This window comes from Dama dama, chromosome 7 (genome assembly GCF_033118175.1).
Source record: "Dama dama isolate Ldn47 chromosome 7, ASM3311817v1, whole genome shotgun sequence".
In the NCBI taxonomy this organism is placed as follows: Eukaryota; Metazoa; Chordata; class Mammalia; order Artiodactyla; family Cervidae; genus Dama; species Dama dama.
Genome location: NC_083687.1, coordinates 29,015,665 through 29,030,149, shown reverse-complemented (window position 1 = coordinate 29,030,149; position 14,485 = coordinate 29,015,665).

Genomic DNA, 14,485 nt, shown 5'->3' with positions numbered 1-14,485 from the left:
GTGCTGAGTCCTAACCACTGGACTGTCAAGGAAGTCCTTTATTGTTGTTTCAAGTTGCATTTTGTGGTAGGGTTAACATTATTTTCACCTGTTTAATGGCTGTTCATGGCTCTTCTTTCATGAGTTGTCTGTTCTTGATTCTGTCCTGTTCTTCTACGCATATCATTTTCATTTTCCCATCACTTTTCTTGGTTGAGGAGACAGCTGTGGGTGTAGAGACCTCAAGCAGAAGAAATCTAGTATGAAAAGTTCCTGCTTTTGCACTGTCTGGGTTGCTGACTTGGACTGGGGAGTAGATTTTGATCACAAGAGAGGAAAGAAAAATAAGAAGACACCAAACTTCTCATGCAAACTGAAGAAGACCTGAGTGGAAAGAGCTAAACTCTCCATTTTTGTCATCTTCTTGACCTCACACTTTTTGTGGAAAGTAGTCTGGAGCATTAGGCTGGAACTTGAGAGAAAGAAGAGGAAATGGTAACAGAGTCAGAGAAAGAGTGGTTAGGTAGAAGGGGAACCTAAAGTGTGGTGGGTAGAAGCTAAGTTTAAGGACAATGTCAGGAAGGTGCACAACCCACTTTTTGCTTATCTGTGCCTAAGATCTTGGGTTAGACAATGATGTTTTTACATGTGACACCAAATGTACATGCAGCAAAATAAAATACTCACACACCGATCTTCATCAAAATTAAAAACTTTTGTGTTCCAAATGGCACCTTGAGAAAGTGAAAAGACAAGCAACAGAATGGGAGCAAATATTTAACATCATATATCAGATAGCATCACTGACTCAATAGATATGAATTTAAGCAAACTCTGGGAGATAATGGAGGACAGAGGAGCCTGGTGTGGTTCAGTCCATGGGGTCACAAAGAGTCAGACACGACTTAGAGACCGAGCAACAATTCAGATAAAGGACTTGTATCTGGAATATGTAAAGAAACTCTTATGACTCAATAATGAAAGTCTAAAAATGGGCAGGGAATTCCATGGCAGTCCAGTGGTTAGAACTCTGAGCTTTCACTGCTGAGGGCCTGGCTTCGGTCCCAGGTTGAACCTAACAAGCTATCTAACCACTCCTCTGTCTGTCTCAGCTCACCAACAGGGGAATAAACTTTCCTAAGGAGGTCAAAGACCTGTACATGGACAACCATAAGATTGCTGAGAGAAGTTGAAGGTGACACAAACAAATGGAAAGATATATTGTGCTCATGGATTAGAAGGATTAATATTGCATTTTTGTTTTGTTTTCTTTTTTTTGTTTCTTTTAAAATTAAAAAAAACATTGGAATGTAATTGCTTTACAATGTTGTGTTCATTTCTGCTGTACAACAACATGAATCAGCCACAAATATACACATATCCCCTGCTTCCTGAACCTCCCTCCCACCCCTCCTTCCCCACCCCACCTCTCTAAGTCATCACAGAATACAGAGCTGACTCCCTGTGTTATGCAGCAGCTTCCCGTTAGCTATCTATTTTACACATGGCAGTGTACATATGTCAATGCTACTTTCTCAGCATGTCCCACCCTTTCTTTCCCTCACTGTGTCCACAGGTTCATCCTCTACGTCTGCATCTCTAAAGGATTATCTGTTAAAATGATCATACTACTCAAGGCAACCCACAGATTCAATGCAATCCCTATCAAAATGCCAATGGCATTTTTCTCAGAACTAGATCAAATAACTATGAAATTTGTGTGGAAACATAAAAGGTCTTGAACATTCAAAACAATCGAGAAGGAAGAACAAGCTGGAGGTCTCACACTTCCTGATTTCAAACTATACTACAAAACTACCATAATCGAAACATAATGGTTGGTTCAGCTCAGTCACTCAATCATGTCTGACTCTTTGTGACCCCATGGACTGAAGCATGCCAGGCTTCCCTGTCCATCACCAAATCCCACAGCTTGCTCAAACTCATGTCCATTGAGTCGGTGATGCCATCTAACCATCTCATCCTCTGTCATCCCATTCTCCTCCTACCTTCAATCTTTCCCAGCGTCGGTCTTTTCCAAGGAGTCAGTTCTTTGCATCAGGTGGCCAAAGTGTTGGAGCTTCAGCTTCAGCATCAGTCCTTCCAATGAATATTGAGGACTAATTTCCTTTAGGATTGACTGGTTTGATATCCTTGCAGTCCAAGGGACTCTCAAGAGTCCTCTCCAATACCACAGTTCAAAAATATCAATTCTTTGGTGCTCAGATTTCTTTATGGTCCAACTATCACATCCATATATGACTATTGGAAAAACCATAGCTTTGACTAGACAGACCTTTGTCAACAAAGTAAATCTATGCTTTAATGCTTTTAATATGTTGTTTAGGTTGGTCATAGCTTTTCTTCCAAGGAGCAAGTGTCTTTTAATTTCATGGCTGCTGTCACCATCTGCAATGATTTGGAGCTTCTCGGACTTTTGGCCAAGATCAAGTGTAATCATGATGGTACTGGCACAAAACAGATAGATAGATCAGTGGAAGGGGACAGAGAGTTAGGAAATAAACCCACACTTAGGTGATCAATAAATCTATGCTTTCTTTAGGCAAGAAAGTGCAATGGGGAAAAGGCAGTTTTTTTCAATGAACACAGGAGTATTGTTAATACTGTGATTCTGTGATTGAATTTATTTCAGAAAATGTTACTATTTTTTAGAATAGCACACTGAAATTTGTGGGGGTAAAATGACAAAATGACCAGGATTTGCTTCAAAATAGTTCAGGGAAAATAAAGGGATGGATGAGGTAAAAGAGACAAAGTTGAAAATTCTAGAATTTGGGTATGAAGAGTTCATTATATTGTTTTTACCTATTTTATGTTCAAAATTTTTCATAATTGTGAAAAAGAACCAGATTAGAGCCTAACTACTGAAAATGTAGTTTTCAAACTAGGAGCATTGACATCACCTGGGAGTAGGGATGTCAACTTAGCAAATAGCAATACAAGATGCTCAATAAAATTTGAACTTCAGATAAACAATAAATAATTGTTTAGAATAAGTAGGTTTCATGCAATGTTTTATTTATTCTAAAAATTATTTGTGAAAATAGCTTGGCAGAGTTTTTTTTTAAATAAAACTAAACATGTAATTTCTTGGTTTAGCTAAGAAATTAAAAGACATTTACTACTTGGAAGGAAAGTTATGACCAACCTAGACAGCATATTAAAAAGCAGAGACATTAGTTTGCCAACAAACGTCTGTCTAGTCAAGGCTATGGTTTTTCCAGTAGTTGTGTATGGATGTGAGAGTTGGACTATAAAGAAAGCTGAGCACAGAAGAATTGATGCTTTTGAACTGTGGTGTTGGTGAAGACTTTTGAAAGTCCCTTGGACATCAAGGAGGTCCAACCAGTCCATCCTAAAGAAGATCAGTCCTGAGTGTTCATTGGAAGGACTGGTGTTGAAGCTGAAACTTCAATATTTTGGCCACCTGATGCGAAGAATTAACTCATTTGAAAAGACCCTGATGTTGGGAAAGATTGACGGCGGGAGGAGAAGGGGACAACAGAGGATGAGATGGTTGGATGGCATCACTGACTCAATGGACATGAGTTTGGGTAAACTCCGGGAGTTGGTGATGGACAGGGAGGCCTGGCATGCTGCAGTCCATGGGGTTGGAAAGAGTTGGACACAACTGAGCAACTGAACTGAACTGAACTGAACTGAACTGAAACATGTAGTTACTTTATGACCCAGAAATTGCATTCATGGGCATTCATTCCAGAGAAATGGAGACTTATACTCACACAAAAACTTGTACAAGAATTTTTATAGCAACTTTATTTCTAACAACCCCAAACTGGAAACAACCCAAATGACCTGCAAAGGGTGAACGGTTAAAGAAACTATGTGTCTTCATACCACAGAAGTAATATAGTGTCTAGGATATTTTAGACACTATATTATTTGTATGATAAATATTTTATTTATTTATTTTTATTTTAATTGGAGGCTAATTACTTTACAATATTGTGATGATTTTTGCCATACATTCACATGAATCAGCCATGGGTGTACATGTGTTCCATATTCTGAACCTCCCTCGCCATCCCATCCCTCAGGGTCATCCCAGTGCACCAGTCCTGAGCACCCTGTCTCATGCATTGAACCTGGACTGGCAATCTATTTCACATTTGGTAATATACATGTTTCAACGCTATTCTCTCAAATCATCCCACCCTCGCCTTCTCCCACAGAGTCCAAAAGTCTGTTCTTTACATCTGTGTCTCTTTTGCTGTCTCGCATATAGAGTCATCGTTACCATTTTTCTAAATTCCATATATATGCATTAATATACTGCTATTGGTGTTTTTATTTCTGCCTCACTTCGCTCTGTATAATAGGCTCCAGTTTCATCCACCTCATTAGAACTGATTCAAATGCATTCTTTTTAATAGCTGAGTAATATTCCATTGTGTATATGTACCACAGCTTTTTTATCCATTCATCTGCTGATGGACATCTAGGTTGCTTCCTATTTCTATGATAAATATTTTAGTATCTTTTAAGGATAAGGGCTCTTAAATATATCCACAGGACTTCCTTGATGGTCTAGTGGTTAAGAATCCACCTGCCAGCACATAAGGGACACGGCTTTGATCTCTGGTCTGGGAAGATCCCACATGCTGTGGGTAACTAAGCCTGTGAGATAACTACTGAGCCTGGGAGCTGCAACTACTGAAGCCTGCGAGCCCTAGAGCTGGTGCTCGTCAACAATAGAAGCCACCGCAATGAGAAGCCCGTGCACCACAGCTAGAGAATAGCCCTGACTCACCACAACTAGAGAAAGTCAGTGTGTAGCAGCAAAGACCTATCACAGCCAAACAAAAACAAAAAATCCATATCCAGAGTGTTATTATGATGTCTATCAATTTTAAATAATTCTTTAATATCCTAAAATATGCAATGTTGAAGTTTCCCAAATTTTCTAATAAATACATATGCAGTTTATTTGGTTGAATCAGGGTCAAAACAAGATCCACTCATTGCATTTGGTTGATGTGTCTCTTTAGTCTCTCTGTCTTCTAAGAAGAACCGTTTTTAAGAACAGTTTTTGTTTTATAGAGAATTGAGGTCATAGTATAGAGTCAAGGACCGTGCACCGTGTTCACTATTATTAACATCTTATGAATAAAGTACATTTGTTGTAATTAATGAATCAATATTGATAAATTATCATTAAAGTTCATAGTTGCTTTGGATTTTCTTAGTTTTTACTTATTGCTCTTTATCTGTGTCAGGATCACATCCCAGATATCACCTTACATGTAGTTGTCCTGTATCCCTGGGCCCTTCTTGGCTGTGACAGTTTCGCAGACTTTTCTGTGTTTGATGTTCTTGGCAGTTTTGAAGAGTACTGGTTAGTTATTTTGTAGGATGCCCCTCTTTTAATATTAGTTTGGTGTTTTTCTTATGGTTAGATTGGAAGCTTAAGTTTCTTTTAATCTTTCTTTCCTTGGCATTTATTTGTTGAAGAAATGGCTTGTTTCCTGTAGAATTTTTCACATTCTAAAATCTGCTAATTGCAACCCTGTGTCATTTACCATTTTTTTCTGCCTCCCTCATTTTTCCTCTCTAAGCTGGTAGTTAAATTTAAAGGCTTGATATGATTCAGAATCTATTTTTTGGCACGGATACGTCATAGGTAGTGTTTGTGCTGTGTTTTTCCACCAGGAGGCATATAATTCTAGTTGGTAGTTATTGATAAGCATTGCCTAGGTCCATGGTTTTATTAGGGGTTGTGAAATGGTGATATTCTAATTCTATCACTTTGTCTCTGTTATTTTATTTATACAGATAAATTATGCCTCAATTACTCTTTCAGTATGATTTATTTAGGAAAGGCATTTACTTTACTCTTCATTTTACTACATTTCAGAATAATGGGTTCATTCTCTAGTATTCTCCAAAGGTAACAAATGAATTTTTATTTAGTATAATTATGAATAAATCCATTTAATATGTGTTAATCCCTTTCAGTGATTATTTTTATTGATGCTTAATTTGTCCCATATTTGGTGAGTTTGAGCCTCAAGCTGACAAGATTCTAATACCTTTGATAGCCTTCTTGCCATCAAGATCATCTTGTACTTATATGGCTACATATGTATATATATTTTAGTGGAAATGGTACAAAAGATCTCAATTTGGGTGCAAGGGAAGGTTTTTACTTATTTATTTTTTAAGATAGGATGTATAACATGTTTGTTTGGTAATGGGTATGATTCCCTGCAGAGGTAAAGGTGATGGTGTGGGAGAGGGATTTTTGCTGAAAGAATATCTTTGAGTAGGAGAGAGGGGATGGGTCCAGTGCCTGAGTGGAGGGTTGGTTATCAGTCAAAAGTGAAGAGGAGGGAGGGTGTGTAATGAAGAAAAAGGAAACGTGAAATAATTGCCTTGAAAGTTTGTGATGGAGTGGCCAAGAAAATGGCCAACTTGAGGTTTGCGATGATACATACCCCATGATTTTATCCAACCACTTCAGCTGCTTGGATGCAGGGACAGAGGAGGTGGGAAGTTGGATTCAGCCAGAACTGAGCTTTTGCCAGGCTGGTATGATGTGGGAAAGTGAGGGAGACTGCATATGCAAGGTGGCTATTATAGCAATGGGTCATTAAATTTAAGAGGGGTAAGGTTGGAACAGGGCAGTATCTTTTGTATCAGGGGCAAAGGGGTGGGAAGTCTGGGGAGTAGAATAATTGTTGGCAAGAGGGCCCATGAGAGAGTGACTTGCAAAGAACAGGGGGGTGTTGAGCTCAGGGTGGGAGGCTTAAAGCTGAGATTATGGAGAGGTTACCGGTCCAGGTAACAAGAAGACCAAGGTATGACCGTGGGGTGGGGGCTGCAGTGCAGGGAGGATAGCATCTGGGGATGAGGAGATACAGGGGTCAGGGTGTGCGGCCAGGGTACTGGGTAGATTGGCTTGGTTCATGAGAAATCACCAAGAATGGTAGTAAGAGTGGGATGAAGAAAATACAATGACCCAGAGGCTGAACTGTTCAATGACGGTGGAGGATAGGGGGTCACATCTGGAAGGCTGCTAAATGCTGGCACCTGGAGCAGCTGAGGGTGGTCTAGAAAGGCTGCAGCAGAGGGTCCCAAGATGTGGTGTGGGCAGGGGGCGGTCAGGCTGTAATATGTGATGGAGGCAGCTGGAGGTGGTAAGACCACCAGGCTGGCCTGGTCTGCTCATAACCTGCCATTCCTGGGTGTTTGGGGTAGTAGGTAAATTCTCCAGTCCATGGCCTGTGCTGACCTTGAGGCTGGCAGTGACTCCTTTGTGTCCCAGGCCCTAGCCTGGTGCAGTTGAGGGTCAAGGGCTGCCCACCCATGGCCCACCTTCCTCATGGGGTCTCTGAGCCTGACCCAACTCTGGGTGGTAGGAGAATCTGTCTGCACTCAAGGATCTCCGGCCTCCTATGCTTTACCTTCCAGAGGTTCTGCATCCAGGTGGGAGATCCTCACAGTTACAAGTAGAGCCCTGTGTGTGATGGGAAGTGGTATGAACATCAGCGGTGGAAGCCCTGGGGAGAAGCCCTGTGGTTCTCTATCCCCACAGCTCCGGCCACCATCAGATGGTCCTGGAGCCCACAATGATGTCTCCAGCCCAGACCTCAAGGTCTACATGTTCAATTGCATCCTCCACTTCTTCTTGCTGGATGTCTAATAAGGAGGTCCACAGAATTGTGTCTAAATCCAAACTCTTGCTTCCCTGCTCCAGGGGTTTTCCCTGCACCTCCCCTCCCCCCGCACCAATCCTGACAAAGCTGTTATCTTATGGCTCAGGCCAGATAGCTGGCAATCATCCTCTTTCTCTCACATTTCATATCCAGTTCACCAGCCAATCCAGTCACCTTTGCCTTCAAATTAATCCCGCACTGACCCCTTTTTATGCCCACTTTGAACATGGCACAACTGGTCAAAGCAGTGGGGCCCAAATAGGACTGGCAGAGGCTCTGCCCCTCCCTGGTCTTGCCTGGGTCTTTGCTGTGGCCTTTCTGCTGGTCTCCTGCTTCCAACCTTCTGAGTCTCTTCTCCAAATATTAACTGTGTGATGCTATCCAAGAGGAAGCCTTGTTTTTCCTGGGGTATGAAATGCCAGGAAACAGACATGTTGGTAGATGAAACGATATGAGTCCTGAGATTTGCTTCACAATAATCCAGTAGGAGGGGGAAGTGGGTGGGAATAAACATGGCTGAAGCTAGGAGGTGGGTAAGTGGGTATTTATTATACTGTCATCTTTATACTGTTAGGTCTACTTTTTATAAGTTTAAAACATTTTATAATAAAGGTAAAAGCTGATGGAGGTGGTCTTGAAGTACAAGCCGATTGAAGGAAGTGCAGGTCTGGGGTCCGCAGAGCCTGGGAGACAGTCCACGGTCGTGGCACTGAGCCCTCTGCTCCCATCACGGTCACTGTGGATGGTGGGGCCGGTGGGGCTGACTGGCCTGCGCTCTCTTCAGAGAAGGAGGTGGGGGTGCACAGAACTATGGTGGTTTGGGGTCCCCACGCCCACATGCTGGAAGAAGAGCGTCTTCTGCCCTGTGAAGATTTAGAGGGTGCTAAGACTCCTCAGGGTGGTGGCTCTTTTTGTATGTGTGTCTGTTAATCTGAAATCCTGTGACCTTGCTAACTCACATTAGTCCTTGGAGCTTTTTTGTTTTAAGAATAACTTATTTATTTTATTTTTGGCTGCGCTAGTTCTTTGTTTCTGCCCGAGGGGCCTTTTCTAGCAGGGGCTATGCTTCGTTGCATAGCACAGGCTTCTTACCACAGTGGTTTCTCTTCTTGCGGAGCACAGGCTCTAGGCGTGCAGGCTTCAGTAGTTGTGGCACCCAGACTTACTGTCCCCTGGCATGTGGGATCTTCCTGGACCAGGGATTGAACCCGTGAGGTAGCGAGGGAGGGGGGATTTGCTTGTGGCTTCTCACTGGGTTTGGCCAATGGTAGGCAGTAGGGGGAGACTCACTGTGGAAAGGAGAGAGGATGGGGGTATTTCTCTCACATTGTCTCCCTGTCAGTGTCCAGGCTCCTCGCTTTGTCCTCTCACGTGTGTGTGTGTGTGTGTGTGTGTGTGTGTGTGTGTGATGGGGGCTATAAAGCTTCCCAGTGCCTCAGACTCACCTTTGTTCCCTTCACCCAGCCCTCACCCATATAAACAGCCTCTTCTTTACAGCTCTGTCCTTGAAACTTCCCAGTGGAGTTCTGCTTCCCACTGAGACCCTTCATCTCTCATTCTTCTCCCTCCTGTCCTCACAGGGGCTGGACCAGGACTCAGTTTCTCCTCGGCAGGGCTGGGGGTGGGGGTGGTGGGATAGTGGGGAAGACACTCTCTTCTCACTCTGGACTGTGCTCTTTCTCAGCAGAACCTGGAGGGTAGAGTTCACAGCTTCATCTTCACCTCCCTGCCTTCTGGGATTCAGCCTTTAGCTTCTCCCTCTACCCAGCTCTCTGAGTCTTTTCAGTGAGGAAGATGTCTCTTCTGAGAGGTCAGGCTCTGACCAGTCATTTTCAGCTTGAAAGTGAAAGTGAAAGTCGCTCAGTCATGTCTGACTCTTTGAAATCCCATGGACTATACAGTCCATGGAATTCTCCAGGCCAGAATACTGGAGTGGATAGCCTTTCCCTTCTCCAGGGGATCTTCCCAACCCAGGGATTGAACCCAGGTCTCCTGCATTGCAGGCAGATTCTTTACCACCTGAGCCACAAGGGAAGCCCAATAATACTGGAGTGGGTAGCCTACCCCTTCTCCAGAGGATTTCCCCACTCAGGAATCGAGTTGGGGGTCTCCTGCATGGCAGGCAGATTCTTTACCAACTGAGCTATCAGGGAAGCCCAATTTTCAGCTTAGTTCCAGGAATTTGGAGTTTGGGAGTCAAAGCTGAAACTGAGAGCACTTCTTCCGCAACTCTGCCTAGGGCCTCCGTTAGGTGTATCTTATATTTATTTGGTGTACCCCAAGCTTCTCTTGTTTTGTGATTTTGGTCCACTTCACCATGAGTCCTGTCAGGTGGCCATGTTGTGAGGCTGCCCGAGCATGCCTTTTTGTCTTCCCCAGTTGCCTGCCATGGCTGTCAACAAATGCCCACTGAGCCAGTGATTGTGGGGAGTGTGTCCAGTAAGTTTCTATTAGGGATGCCGGGAGAGGTGAAAGGGGAGGGGGCAGGTGAAGGAAGAAAGAATTCCATCTGGAGGAAATGGCAGACCCAAGGCTGGGCTTTTGCAAAGTCAGGGTGTGTGTGTTTATGCATGCGTGCTCTCATGAACGTGTATTTAGGAGGGGTTTGGCGGAGCGGTCCATGAAAGGGGAGATCCTCCCTTCTCAGACTTTAGGGGAACAGTAAGACTGGGGAGCCTTGGGGCATGACTGGTGAGAGGGGACTGGGTTGGACAGAGATGCTGATATTGTCACGACACCCTCCTGTGGGAACTCCATTTTGTTCTTAAAACAATACTATTTTATTAAAAATAACCAAATAAAATAAAAGTAATAAATAAAGTAAATAAGAGCTAACTTTTCAGTAAGTCAATAAGTATTTGAATTAAGTCCCTCCACCCCAGGACAGTCCCTTAGGTCCCTAACCCTAAACCTTACAGCAAGCCAGGGACCTCCTCATCTGACTTCTGTGACAGACACATTTTGCATATTATTAAACTTCATATATGAGGAACTCTGTAGCCTGCAGTCTTTTGTGTCTGGCTTCCTGTGTCGGTGTCCATTTTTCTAACATTCCTTGTCTGGATCGCCTTTCCTTCCTTCCCTCAGCGTCCTTCACCAGAGAAGCCCTTTCTCAGTCCACCGCGCTGGCCACAAGAGGGCAGCAGAACCCGGTGGAACCTGGGCTGACCCAGCGGAGCAGCCCGGCTCTTGGCCACCGGTTTCTCCTTCCACCCAGGTAGCGTCCTCTTTCTGGGCTGCTTCCCAGGGAGCTGCTACAGGGTGGTGCTGCTGCCTCCCTCTCTGAAACCTGCTGCTTTAGAGAGGATTTTTGGAGCGAAATTTTGGAGCTTGGGTCTCCAGACTTTCTAGATCATGCATTCCTTTCAGTAATGTATTTTTAACATATGCCTAACATATACACACAAATGTACATGTTGTAAAAATCAACACAAATAACACACTAAAAGAGATCGATTAGAGCATTTATAGTAGAACTTCTAATATTTCTTCTGCCTCCCTTCTTGCCCTCAGATCCCTAGAGCACCCCTGGGGCGGGTTCGCCCCTACTTGGGGGCTCCCGTTTAGGGCTCAGCTGAGCTTTAGTGGGGCCTGGAACCTGTGAGTTTGACACACAAGGGCATGACCCTGGTCAGGTCCCTTCATGAGTCTCTCATCTCAGCTGTAAAATGAAGAAATAAGACTTTCCTCTGAGGATTATAATAAAGTATGTGATGTTCAGAGCAAAATGGCACTGGGTGAACAGTGTGCCTAAGTATTTGGTGACATCATTAGAGAGCAGGGCCTGGCCTCAGGGCTTTAGCCCACAACTCGGCCTGTGGAGACAAGTCTGACATGAAGGAACAGGGTGGGCATCCTGGGGACTGTTAGAACCAGCCTCTCAGGGTTGGTCAGGCTGCTCCTGCCTCTATTGCCCCAGACCTCTCTCCTCTGATTCTCTCACGATGGAGGCCAAAGTGCCAGAACTTCAGTCCTTTCCCAGAAGTTGGTACTCAAATGCCTCCAAGCAGGACTTGCCTGATTTACCCTTGGCCATGGGTGGGCTTAACCTAGGGGATTGGGAGAGTGAGTAAATACTTCCCAGGTCACTGAGTGAGTCACGCATGTGGGCAGTGCAGTAACTCATCTCTGCAAAATTCACTGGCATCTCAGTGACTGGCGAACGTGCTTGACACACTCTGGGCAGACCTGCCAGGGCTGAATGCCAGGGAGATCCTACTCCTACCTTTTTTGCTTCTTCCCTCCCTCCCTCCGTCCCTGCCTCCCTCCCTCCCTTACACTATCTTTTTCTGGTTCCTTTCCTTCTAATCTTTTATTTTCTTTTGCTATTCATCAAAAATTAATAAAATTTATTACATTTCCTATAAGACTGTCTTCCTCCCCAGTCTCCCTCCTTTAACTTTGCACATCTCAGGGCTTGAGTGGGAGATATGTCCCCTGGAAGGAATCTCAGACTTTTGAATCAGAGTGGATTGTCTACTCAGAGGGTGGTGGGGTTGGTGCTGTGGGCCAGGTGGGCTTTGCAGCTGATCTCTGGGTGGGCCGGGCAGCACTCATTTTCAGGAAGGACTGAGGGGCCTAAGGGTGTCCTGAGCTGCCTTTGCTGGATATTCTAGTTTTGGAGATGACAGCCTGTTCTGGGAGGAGCTGTTTTTACTCAGAGAAGGGGCAGAAGTACAGGTTCAGAGGAAGGTCTTGGTCCCAGCTGTGCCCTTGGGCTCTGCCCAGCAGACTTCCAGGGCAAAGCTTGTTCACCAGCCAGGATCACTGTGCTGAGAGAAGAAAGGACAAATTGTAAAGTCAAAACAAGCCATCACTTTGTGTGTGCTTGTGTTTGTGTGTCTTTAAGTAAATAAGCAGAAAACAGTTCTTCAACTTTTTCCTGCAGTACAGTGAACTTTTCACCTTAACACTGTCAATTAATTTATTAATTATATCTTTAAGAAAAGGGATGTAATCCTTTTTGTAAACTGTCACATTTTAAAATTACAATTCATTTTACATTCACATTTGTTTTATGGCTTAGATCTGTTATGTGTGTTAAAAAGGAAAGTAAAATATTAACCCCACTAACATTAGGCTAATTTGTAATTTGAAAAAAGGGCTTCCCCATAGCTCAGTTGGTAAAGAATCTGCCTGCAATGCAGGAGACCATGGTTCGATTCCTGGGTTGGGAAGATCTGCTGGAGAAGGGATAGACTACCCACTCCAGTATTCTTGGGATTCCCTTGTGGCTCAGCTGGTAAAGAATCCGCCCGCAATGCGGGAGACCTGACCACCTACTCCAGTATTCTTGGGCTTCCCTTGTGGCTCAGCTGGTAAAGAATCCGCCTGCAATGCGGGACACCTGGGTTCGATCCCTGGGTTGGGAAGATCCCCTGGAGAAGGGAAAGGCAACCCACTTCAGTATTCTGGCCTGGAGAATTCCATGGACTATACAGTTCATTAACATTAGGATAACTTGGAATTTGACTATAATTAGGATAACCCCACTAACATTAGGATAATTTATAATTTGAAAAAGAAAAATCATTTGTGGCCAGTGAGCAGTCTTTCTTGTTAAAGCAGCTGGCACAGGACCACTGATGCCTTGGCAGGAGCGGGAGTGGGGGGTTGGCAGTGAAGTTGGCTGTTTTTGTCCATCTTGCCACTGTGTTCAAATGTTCTTGCAGTGTGCTAAACATTCCCTCTACTTTGTCATTCCCACCCATTCCCCCTCCCAACATGGACTCAAAGGGCTGGTGAGATAAGCTTTCTGGTCAGAAATCTTGGGACATTTCTGAGTCCAAGGTCCCTGCTTGCTGCTGCTTCCTGTGGAGTCCTGTGGAGCTGGGGATGGGCTGGGCTGGCTTTGAAGGCTGGGAGAGGATGTGTGTGTGGGGGCAGTCTCCCTGCAGCTGTAACCCCTCCCTCCTCTGTGAGGGGTCTGGACTAAGTGTCCTCAGTGACAGAACTTACTAATAAGATGTTCATGACCTGGGCAGGAAAATGAACTGGAGAGGGTGGGGCTGGAGATGGGGTGGGAGACCCACGAGGAGACGACTCCTTGAGACTCTGGAGAATCGACGGTGGTTTGGAAGTATGTAGTGGCCATTGACATGAATTTGTGAAAAATCTAACATTTTGGAAGCACACTGGGTGGGATAGTGGGGTGTGAAAGATGCCCCTCAAGTTTCTGGCAGAGAAAACTGAGTGAACACAGGTGCCCTTTACTAGGTAAAGAAAATGCAGGATGGGATGAGCTGGAGAGGAAAAGCCATTCTCCTTGGGTTCGTTTTTTTTTCTTTTTTTTTTTTTTTGAGACCAGAGGATCAGGCCTTGCCTGGTATTCACTGGGACCAGGCAGGGAGGGAGTCTGAATGTCTGTACCCAGGCAATGGGTGACACACAATCTTAACAAGCCTTAGGGCACTGTCCGTTCAGCCTGGCGCTGGTCCTGGAAGCTCCATCTGATGTCTGAGGTTAACCCATGGGGGGCCAGGTTGTGAGAGCTCCTGGGTCATCTGTTGGGGAAGAAAAATCAGCCAGGCTGAGGGCCATGCCCTGTGCAGTTTGCCAGCCGACGTGGAATCGTTTCAGTGGTGAGTGGCTGGTGTGAACAGACCAGGCAGGGACTAGATGTTAGTCTTGGCTGTGCCACCCACGGCCCCACTTCCGAGGGTAGACGCCTGTCAACCTGGAGTGGAGCACTTGTCGAGCATGGTTATTGAGCCTGTGTGTCTATCTGTCCCCCTCAGGGTGGTTTCAACTTTACTTGAATCTACTCTCTTGTTGCTGCTCCGATCAGGCCGTTTTCTTCTTGATAACTA